This window comes from Gekko japonicus, unplaced genomic scaffold (assembly GCF_001447785.1).
Source record: "Gekko japonicus isolate JY-2015 unplaced genomic scaffold, Gekko_japonicus_V1.1 scaffold6525, whole genome shotgun sequence".
Taxonomy (NCBI): domain Eukaryota; kingdom Metazoa; phylum Chordata; class Lepidosauria; order Squamata; family Gekkonidae; genus Gekko; species Gekko japonicus.
This window is the reverse complement of record NW_015166646.1, coordinates 16,807-27,299: the sequence shown is the minus strand read 5'-3', so window position 1 is coordinate 27,299 and position 10,493 is coordinate 16,807. Positions and strand designations below refer to the sequence as shown.

Below are 10,493 nucleotides of genomic sequence, written 5' to 3'. Positions count from 1 at the left end.
TCATAAACCTCTATCATGTCCCCCTTAGTAATCTCTTTTCTCAACTGAAAAGTCGCAGACTCTTCAGCCTTTCCTCATAGGAAGGGTGCTCCAGTCCCTTAATCATCTTGATTGCCTTCTTCTGTCCTTTTTGAGGTACGATGATGACCAGAACCTCTTTAAGTATTGCATAATACTTAACATCTTCCAAATGTCTGAAATTAGTTTTCTTTTTGGCACTGCTTGGTCACAGGAGATAAGAACATAAGAGAAGCCAATGCTGGATCAGGCCAAAGGCCCATCCAGTCCAACACTCTGTGTCACACAGTGACCAAAAATACCAGGTGCCATCAGGAGAGGTGCACCAGTGGGGCCAGGACACTAGAAGCCCTCCCACTATTGACCCCCTCAAGCACCAAGAATACAGAGCATCACTTGCCCCAGAGTCCCTACCTCAGAGATACATAAGAACATAAGAGAAGCCAATGTTGGATCAAGCCAAGGGCCCATCTAGTCCAACACTCTGTCACACAGTGGCCAAAAATACAAGGTTGCCATCAGGAGGTCCAGCAGTGGGGCCAAAAATATTTTGTAATTACACCTTTTATTCTATTTGCTAAAAATGAAGGCAAAATTGTATAATCATAGTTGAGTGGGCTTAGTGGATGGTAACAGCGGCATAACATTTTACCTTTCTCTTCTTTAGCTATCTAAACCATTCTACTCCTTAGTAGGATGTAGGAGATTTTTGTTCATGTACATGTTAATTGTTCTCATCAAGGGAAGTGCTATGCAATCTGTTAAACACTCATCATATTCAGGCATATATTATTATTAATAATAATAATTTAATTTATACCTTGCCCTATCACAGGAGTGGGATATCCATCTGGGCCAGATGACCTTCTTTTTTAAAGATACTTTTTGTATTCTTGTCATGACTCAGGTGGGGTGTCACCTGACGCTGCCACCACTCTGGATTTAGGTTCCCTTGAGAAGGCCCAGAGCACCCTCCCAAGACCTTCAGACCTCCCTTTAGGCCGAATAATAGGCGTGAGGACCAGGCAGAGTGAAACAAGGAAAAGGTTTATTTTATAGGAGGTCAAACAACAAGGTGCAGAATAATAACAGTAAGTCGGTGAAAAGAAAAGAAATCAAATGCCCTAACGCATCTAAATTTACTTTCCCTAGCTCACTATCTCAAGTGGCCTTACTCTACTCACCCTTCCCCCAGGATGAGGGTTTTTCCCCTGCAGCAGCCTAGCTCCTGGCTCTGCCCTCTGGAAGAAAGGACAACTCTTCCTGCTGCTCCAGAACTTTTATTCCCAGCCCTCCTCTTTTCCTATTGGTCCATTTTGGCTCCAAAACCTCCCAGGGGCTTCTGGGAGTTGTAGGCCCAGCCTCACCTATGCCAGGCTCCTTGGGCCTAACAGGCCTCTACTGGCACAGCCCAGATCATGACAATTCTGTTGGGATTTTTTTAATCTAAATTTTTCTTCTTTGTGTTTGACAATTGTTGGATACGTTTTTTTCCTATGGAAATTCTTTTATATCTGCTCTAGGTTTTTGAGAAGGATAGGGGTTTATAAAATTTTCTAACACCAGCTAAGTTGTTAAATACCCACTCTCTGAATTTATTTCTGTTTCATACTTGGAGTGGTCAGTGTATGCTGCAGATTCAGTTTCTCCCAGTTCTGTGTCCTGCTAGATTATTCTGATGTTTTACTTGGATAGATAGATGAGTAATTGTTTTGTGTTTTAAAAAAGAGAATGCAGTCTCTAGCAGTTGTTCTAACATCTACTATTTTGAAGAAAAAGAAAGCATGCTTGACTGGAAATCTAAGTGTGTTTGGACCATTTTTCCTTTGGATATACCTATTAGAGTTTCCATAACAGATTTATATTGCCCCCACAATTATTAATTCCCTTTTCATAAACTGGACCGGTTTTCTGAATTTTCTGAATATTGCTGGAAACATAGACAATTCCAATAGTGATGTTGTTATCTGCAAAAGTACCATTAAAATGCATTGTCCTTCCTTATCTCTCAATGTATCTCTCACCTCATATACTACTCCTTTCTCATGAATTGCCACTCCCTTTGCTCATCTGCCGTGGCAGGAATAACTTGTCCCAGTTTCTCATTTTATTTTCAGGTATTGTAGATGTCCTTTTTAATGTTTGTCTCTGGCAAGAAAATGACTTTTGCAACTTAGAATAAATGTTTCTCTTTCAATTGATTCATTCCATCCATTCACACAATAAAACTGTAATAAAATCGCCACTATTTCCCACTATTGTATTCACAGTCAATTAATTTAGAAACCCCTTCAACTTCATGTTTTGGTCTAAGATTAAACTACTCGCCCTAATGTTTGACAAACAGCTAAATAGAATCCCCTATTTATAAATCACCCCAGTTTTCAAAGTCTGTCTGTTAAGAATTTAAGATTTCTCCTTTTTTCTAAGGATTTCTCCCTTAGCAAAGGGAGGTAAGTCAGAGGAAATCTGAATTTCTCCATTTGTTTTCAACAGATCATTTTGTACACTTGTTAGTATGATATCCTTTATTTATTTTCAAAAATGGCTAGCCCAATCTCGTCAGATCTTGGAAGCTAAGCAGAGTCGGCCCTCATTAGTATTTGGATGAGAGACCACAAAGGAAGTTTGGGGTCACGGCACAGAGGAAAGCAATGGCAAACCATCTATGAACTCTCTTGCCTTAAAAACCGGATGGGGTCGCCATAAATCAGCTGTGAGTAGATGGCAAAAAAAATGGCTATAATATCTTGTCAGATTTTGTCGTGTCTTACAGTTTTGGAATTTACACTAAAAGCTGTATCTATCAACACCTCACCATGAAGTTCAGACCCCAATATTCCATTTTAAAAGTACATATATCAGATTTTTTTCCCCTTTCAACCAGTAGATTATTTATAGTAAATGTATCAGTTTTATTACCCAGATCTTTGACTTTGTCCTCCAAATCATTTATAGGGTCACCATTTCTTATGCTTAACATCTAATTCCTTCTACAATCTGCTGTTATTATATCTTCGTCCTGGACTAATACTTCCCAAACTATTTTGATTTATTTTACATCATATGCAATTTTATTAATTTCACGAGTTCTTTGTTTAGCTTGATGTAATTTTATTTCCCTGGAGAAAATCTGACTGTCTCACAGTTTTAGGATTAAAGAGGATACTATCTTCAAACTTAACTATTATTTATGTTGTAGAAGGCTTTGACACAGAGAGTACTCCATCTTTCTGTGTTATACCTCTGAGGATACCAGTCACGGCCAGTGTTCCCTCTAAGCTGAGTTAGTGTGAGCTAGCTCACAGTTTTTCAACCTCTGGCTCACACAGTTTTGTCTCAGCTCAGGAAGGATGGCTCCAGAGCAAGCTAATGTATCCAGTAGCCAAATGGCTTGCTCATAGCTTTGATGGCTGTAGCTCACAAAGTAGAATTTTTGCTAACAAGACTCCACAGCTTAGAGGGAACATTGGTCACGGCTACTGGCAAAACGTCAGGTTCTACAATGCCAAGACCACGGCCACACAACCCGGAAAATCTACAGCAACTAATTAACTTCTTTCTTTAAAATTGTTCTTATATCCTCCAGGGAAACACGTTGTTTCCATTACTGCATGTTCAGTAGTTGGTGTCTTTTTTCTCTTGTCATACCTATTTCTAGGATTATTTACAACAATTTTTAAAGTATGTATTTAAAGTGGAATTTTAATACCTTGTACTGCCTTAAGGGGGTGGAAATCTTCAGTTTTGGGCAGTTCTTTCAAATAGTTTTTTTGCAGTGTATAGCACCGTATTTGTTCTCGGCCTTAAAGCTATTCTGTTTCATGAGATAACTGAGGATTAGGACCTTGTTGCAGTCCAGTGGGAATGCTCAGGGCTAAGAGGCAGGTCACAGGCAAGTAGACCCAGCAAGTACAGACATTCAATAAAGTCTACCTGCTTAATCAAACGCCTTATAAGAAAAGCTGAGCCTTAGTGGTTTATAGCCCACCACCTCTTCTCCTGCCTTCCAAGGCAGAGAGCAAACCTAACCAGAGTTAACAGTGCTAAAGTTGGGCCTGTTGCCACACCCAGTCAGGTATCAGAGATAAAAGACAAATCCGATCCTTCAGTCAAGATTAAACTCTTATTTTATTCGGACTGATTGAACATTGAACAGCATCCATTTCAGAGAGGCAGGAATGATGGACTGACTCCAAGATTTCCTCTGTGGGTTCTCTGGTAGTAAGGCTTGAATTCTGTCTGAAGCTCTTTCCATGTTCTGAGCATGAATGGAATCGTTGATAGTAAGACTTGAGCTATTCCTGAAGCTCTTTCCTGTCTCCAGACATTTATATGGTTTCTCTCCTGTGTGGATTTGTTGATAAGATGGCCCTTACTATCAACATGTATATGAGTTTTCCCCTATGTGGATTACTAGATAATTAGTCAAACTGTCCTGATTCCTCAAATGCTTTCTTCCCTGTATGGATTATTTGATGGTAAGTAAAGCTTGACCTATCCCTGTGGCTCTTTCCACACTCTATGCATTTGTATGGTTTCTCCCCAGTGTGGATTCTTTGATGGTAAGTAAGGCCTGAGCCATCCTTGAACCTCTTTCCACACTCTAAGCGTTGATATGATTTCTCCCCTGTGTGGACTCTACAGTGACTAGTAAGAAGGTCCTTCACTCTGAAGCTCTTTCCACACTCTGAGCATTTATGTTGTTTGTCTCCTGTATGGATTCCTTGATGCTTAGTAAGTTGGCACTTCACTCGGAAGCTCTTTCCACAGTCAAAGCATTAATGTAGTTTCTCCCCTGTGTGTATTCTACAATGATTAGTAAGACGGCCCTTCAACCTGAAAGTCTTTCCACACTCTGAGCACTTATATGGTTTCTCCCTTGTGTGTATTCTACAATGATTAGTAAGATGGCCCTTCAACCTGAAAGTCTTTCTGCACTCTGAGCACTTATATGGTTTCTCCCCTGTGTGTATTCTACAATGAGTAGTAAGATGGTCCTTCAATGTGAAACTCTTTCCACATTCCGGGCATTTATGAGGTTTCTCTCCTGTGTGGATTCCTTGATGCTTATTAAGTTGACACTTTCCTCTGAAGTTTTCCCCACACTCTAAACATTTATATGATTTTCCTCCAGTGTGGATTCTACAATGAATAGTAAAATTGTATTTCTGATTGAAGCTCCTTCCACATTCAGAGCATATATATGGGTGTTTTTCAGTGTGAATGTGCTGATGTTGCATCAGTTGTTTCTTTACCCTAAAGCTCTTTCCACACTCTAAACATTGATATGGCTTCTCCCCTGTGTGAATTCTATAATGTTTCGTAAGGTCTGGGCTTCTTCTGAAGCTCTTTCCACACACAGAGCATTTACATGGTTTCTCTCCTGTGTGGATTCTTTGATGGTAAGTACGGCTTGAGCCATTCCTGAAGCTCATTCCACAGTCTAAGCATTTATATGGTTTCTCCCCTGTGTGGATTCTTTGATGGTAAATTAGGTTTGAGCCATCTCTAAAGCTCTTTCCACACTCTAAGCATTTATATGGTTTCTCCCCTGTGTGGATTCTTTGATGACTTTTAAGATGGTGTTTCTTCCTGAACCTCTTTCCACACTCTGAACATTTATGTGGTTTCTCCCCTGTATGGATTTTTTGATGGTTACTAAGTTGGCACTGTACTCTGAAGCTCTTTTTACACTCCAAGCATTTGTATTTTTCCTCCTCTGTGTGGATTCTTTGATGGTAAGCAAAATCTGGGGTACATTTGAGTCTCTGTTCACGTTTGGAACATTTATACAGTTTCTCCATTGTGTGGGTCCTTTTATGATAAGTAAAGTTAGAGCTGAGACTTCGCCCATTTTCCCTCTCTGTAGGAATAAAGAAAGAAGCCAAATGGAGAATGAGATTCAGATCAGGGAATAAAACTAAGCTAGCGCCTACAGTGAACAGAAGAGTTGAAAAGACTGAGCTGGCATGCAGATCCTACCATGCTGTTACATAGACAAGACAGTAACCACTGATATTCATGTTAGTCATATATACTCCTATGTAGTTCAGCTGCTGGTCATAAGAAATTACAGGACTACTTTTAGACCTGACAGTTCATTACCGTAGCCAATAGAAGCAGAAGATTCATGGCTCTTTTAATCATGAACGAATGCCAAGCTCGGCTTTAGAAGTTTGCTTTCAGAAATGAATGAGCGCTATCGACATGTATTCCCAGGCTGCCTGTCTGCTCATAATCACTTTGGGGACCAAACCATTTCATTCAGAGGACCATCGTGTGCTAAAGCTTGGAGGATTTATTTCTCTTTCTGCCACCTTTTCTGTAGACACCTAGATATGAGTCCACTAGCACCTTAGAGAGCAACAAGATTTTGGCGGTGGGAGCTTTTGAGAGACACAGCGCCCTCAGGGATTCAGTTAAGACCGACTCAGTTAAGAGTCAGTGGGTTACCCTGGACCTAGCATTACTGCTGGAGAAGCAAGGCAAGTCAGTCGCAAAAAATGCTTTCTTCTATCTTGATATAGCCCGGAAGATGGCTCCCTTTGCTTGGTATGGCCATGCCACAGTAACCTCAAGGCTAGACTGTTGTAATGCACTCTACATGAGTCTGCCCTTGAAGACAACCCAGAATCTTGGTACATGGTAGAAAAAGACGACGAATGACGGAGAGATTGGATTTATATCCCGCCCTTCACTTGGAGTCTCAGAGCGGCTTACAAACTCCTTCCCTTCTCCCCACAACAGACACCCTGTGAGGTAGGTGGGGCTGAGAGAGCTCTTTCGAGAACTGCCCTTTCAAGGACAGCTCTTGTCAGAACTACGGCTTGCCCAAGGTCATCCAGCAGCTGCAAGTGGAGGAGTGGGGAATCAAGCCTGGTTCTCCCAGATTAGAGTCCACGCACTTAACCACTACACCAAACTGGTATGCACGTGAATTACTTGAAATTATGTGAATTACTGCTTGAAATTAGAAGAAGAAAGAAGGGGGAAGGGAGAAAGAGAAGAAGAAGAGGAGGAGGAGGAGGACATTGGATTTCTACCCCACCCTTCACTACCGGAAGGAGTCTCAGAGTGGCTTACAATCTCCTTTTCCATCCCTTCCCCACAACAGACACCCTGTGAGGTAGGTGGAGCTGAGAGAGCTCTTTTCAGCACTGCTCATGAGAGAACAGCTCTGAAATAACTTGTAACTGACCTCCAAGGTCACACCAGCAGCTGCATGTGGAGGAGTGGGGAAATCAAACCCGGTTCTCCCAGATTACAGTCCACGCTCCTAACCAATGCTCACTCTAAGTTGTGGAGTCTTGTGAGCAAAAATTCTACCTTGTGAGCAACTGGCATTAAAGTTGTGAGTGAGCGATTTGCCCACAGCATAAATTAGCTTGCTCTGGAGCCATCCCTTCCTGAGCTAAGACAAAAGTGTGTGAGCCAGAGGCTAAACAACGGTGAGCTGGCTCACACTAACTCAGCTTAGAGGGAACACTGCTCTTAACCACTACACCAAACTGGGGAGACTGAGTATTACATATTACAACTATTCTGCAAGTCGCTCTACAAGTTACCAATCTGGCACAGCCCTTCACAGCCTAGGGGGACCCACACAGCTAAAGGACGACCCCTCCCAAGGGCTACACCACTGTGACCGCTGCACTCATTTTGTAATCCAGTCATTGCATTGCTTACTGTATGTCTCATCCTGTTTTTATTGCACTACTCTTAAATTTTCTAATTCATTCCGAGTCTCAGCAGAAATGCAGATTGCAAATAAGGCAAATAAAATAAATACACTTTGACAGCTTTCTGGCCATCATTTGCATTTTAGGTATGTGTGAGCCCCTACGTGCAGGAGGAAGAGGAGATTGGATTTATACCCCGCCCTTCACTTGGAGTCTCAGAGCGGCTTACAAACCCCTTTCCCTTCCCCTCCCCACAACAGACACCCTGTGAGGTGGGTGGGGCTGAGAGAGCTCTTGACAGAAACTGCTCTTTTTCAAGGACAGCTGTGCCAGAGCTTGCGACTGACCCAAGGTCACATCAGCAGGTGCAAGTGGAGGAGTGGGGGAATCAAACCCAGTTCTCCCAGATTAGAGTCCACGCACTTAACCACTACACCAAACTGCAGCCACTTATCCCGGCCCAGGAGAGGCAGGTGAGAGGACCTAGATGACCAGCATGGCCGTGCAGGCCACAGAACAATGAGGCGCAGCCTTCAGGTGGACCCGCTGATCAGCTGGCCAGAGGGTCTGGAAGAAAGCACTGCCCAGTGGGTGAAAGACCTGCTGATCAGCTGGCTGACGGAAGTCGGTGCCAGATCACCCTGGCCCAGCTGGGGCATTGCCTGGCAGTTTGGCAGGCCTATCGCTCAGCTGGCTGGCAGGGAGGAAGTTCCCATCACCCAGGGGTTTGAGGCAGGGGCAGATGCCCCAGCCAGAGGGCAGCCTTGGTGAGCTGGTGCTTGGCCCAGTGTGGGCACAGCCCTGGCTACTGGGGTGAGGGAGGGAAAAGGCCTCATGGAAGGAGAGAGGAGGAGGAGGAGGAGAGATTGGATTAATACCCCACTCTTCACTCAGAGTGGCTTACAATCTCTTTTCCTCCCCACAACAGACACCCTGTGAGGTAGGTGGGGCTGAGTGAGCTCTGACAGGAACTGCTCTTGAGAGAACAGCTCTGAGAGAACTTGTGACTGACCCAAGGTCACAGTGCTGGCTGCATGTGGAGGAGTGGGGAATCAAACCCAATTCTCCCAGATCAGAGTCTCCGCACCTTAACCACTACACCAAACTGGGGGAAGGTTGAATCCAACCTCTGCATAAAAGGGGTCGTGGACATGGCGTGGGAGGCAGTCCATGTAATGAGGCAGATTCCTGTCTGAGGGCGCAGGGTGCGACAGACTGTCAAAGAGTGGTGTGCCAGGCTGCCAATAAGGCTTAAGGCTAAAAGGGGGGCAGGAAGGAAATCCATGAGGGTAAGTATGGAACGCCTCCCCTTCATGGGGCCACTGTAGCCTTGTCCTTGGGTGGATAGAAACCTACGTAAGTTGCCACCTGCCGTTGTGTGAATCAGCTCCTTATGACTGGAATGATACAGACAAAGAACAAGCAGAAACCTGCAAGGACTTGCCTGACTTGCATTTCGTTCTCCCCCCCGGTTTCCTCTGTCCCTTCCCTGGAAGCCCCCATAGCCTCTCCCTTTTTCCTGCTTTCTTCTCTCCTCCCCATCCACCAACCAACCAAGTTTTATCCTCCCACCAGCTTCAGTTTTTCCTCCTTCCCCACCCCTGGCACCCTCTACCTGGCAAAATAGGCTGGTTACCTGGGGCTAGTTGCTGGGTCAGTCCTAGTTGCACAGCAAAGAAGCTGGAAGAACTTGCGAGGGGCATTTCATTTGCCCTTGTATCACTTTCCCCATGCTATCTCCCCATGCTATCTCCATCCTTTTTTCCTCCTGGCGACCCCATATCCACCCCCTTTTCTGCTCTCTTGCATCAGGCTCAGGCTGGCTGAGTGCTACCTCCTTTGCCCCATACAGGACTTGGAGTGGGCTGAGCTGGTCACTTCCTCCCTTGCCTTGCACGGGCCTCAGGGTGGGCCAAGGCAAGCATTGCCTCCCTTACTTCTTGTGGGGCTCAAGGCAGGCTGAGCCAGGTTCCAAGGCCTTGGAGTAGGCTAGGTACTGCACTCCCCATATCACTGGGGCTTGGATGGGCCGGGCTCAACTCTTCTGTCATAGGGCTGACTCAGCCCAGGTGAGGAAAAATGCCCCCTCCTCCTGCCCTTAATTGACAGAACCAAGCCTGGAATGCTGGCAAAACGACTGTGGTTGCCAGCAATGGCCATTAAGGATATCCTTTTTTAAAGCTACAGATGCACCTTTTATTGTTTTGGGGGATTTTAACCACACAATGGTTTGAGGGTTCTCCCCTCCAGATTTTTCTGCAAACCTGGGGTGTTTCTCAGGTTTACAGAAAGATCTGTCTTGCCCGTTCACAGGTCCAGTCTCTAGATTTAAGTATCCTCACATTTGGCTGTTGAGAATTAGATATACTCATGATGGCTGCAGTTCCTGCTTTTGGTATGTATCTAAGAAAGGAATGAAAAAGCTGTACCAAGAAAGGCCAGATTCTCATAATTCTCCTCCATGACTTCCCGGTGCAAAGCCTTCTGGCCTGGATCCAGCAGAGCCCACTCCTCTTCCGTGAAATCCACAGCCACGTCCTCAAAGGTCACTATACCCTAAAAGGAGGAGGAAATACTTTTGCTCAGAGAGAAATCTACAATTCAAAAAGACAATTCAGGGAACGGGGGTGAAAGGTTCCCCCCGACGGATCCAAAGTTAATCAAGGGTCTTTAAAGCCTTGCTCCAAAGCAACTTTGCAGGTATTGGCAGAACTCCCCTTCCCTACCCGATCTGGCTGCACAGAGTCTGTTTCCACACCACCATAAGGACAGGAAGTTCCAGAATGTTCTGCC

General features: G+C 44.4%; 1 pseudogene; it reads right to left on the bottom strand.

Moving 5' to 3' along the window:
- Positions 1 to 4,162: 4,162 nt before the first annotated feature.
- LOC107111446 lies at positions 4,163 to 10,253 on the bottom strand (annotated as a pseudogene).
- Positions 10,254 to 10,493: the final 240 nt, after the last annotated feature.